At 33.8% G+C, this 529-nt stretch overlaps 1 non-coding gene across 1 annotated transcript; it reads left to right on the top strand.

The window, feature by feature from the left end:
* Positions 1-240: 240 nt before the first annotated feature.
* Positions 241-324, top strand: TRNAS-GCU. Its single transcript has one exon. It is a non-coding gene; the product is annotated as a tRNA-Ser (tRNA).
* The last annotated feature ends 205 nt before the right edge of the window (positions 325-529 follow it).

Here is a 529-nt window from a genome sequence, read left to right as displayed (position 1 = left end):
AATAAGAAAGGAAGTTTGTTTACGATCTTAATTATGATAAACGTTGTAACTATTGTGGGGGCCTATGGTTATTTCAAACAAAAAAGATATAACTTTTTTTGGGTACAAATTTATGGGGTGGGGGACCCCACAAACACCCCTGTGGATTCTTCCCTAGTACCACATTGATGTAGGAAGCACACAATACAAGCATGTGTCTCATAAATAAAAAGATTGTTGTCTGATATGTTTCCAACAACCGACACTTTGGCCGAGTGTGGTTAAGCCGTGTGCCTGCTAAGTACATTGGGTTTCCCCGCGAGAGTTCGAATCTCTCAGGTGTCAACAATTTTTTTTATATAATTTTTGAATCTTGTTTTGAGACATACCTAATAGTGTCAAAATAGCTAGGATCACTAGTAAAAAAACTCATCACCCCTTATGTACCTTTTTTTGATAATCGTATAACTATCCTTAGATAATTAGTGTTAATGTTTATGATTAGATTTAATGATAACGACTAATTAATAATATTAATGATTGATTAAAT

Source organism: Papaver somniferum, unplaced genomic scaffold, assembly GCF_003573695.1.
Source record: "Papaver somniferum cultivar HN1 unplaced genomic scaffold, ASM357369v1 unplaced-scaffold_2167, whole genome shotgun sequence".
In the NCBI taxonomy this organism is placed as follows: Eukaryota; Viridiplantae; Streptophyta; class Magnoliopsida; order Ranunculales; family Papaveraceae; genus Papaver; species Papaver somniferum.
This window is presented reverse-complemented; position numbering and strand designations above follow the sequence as displayed.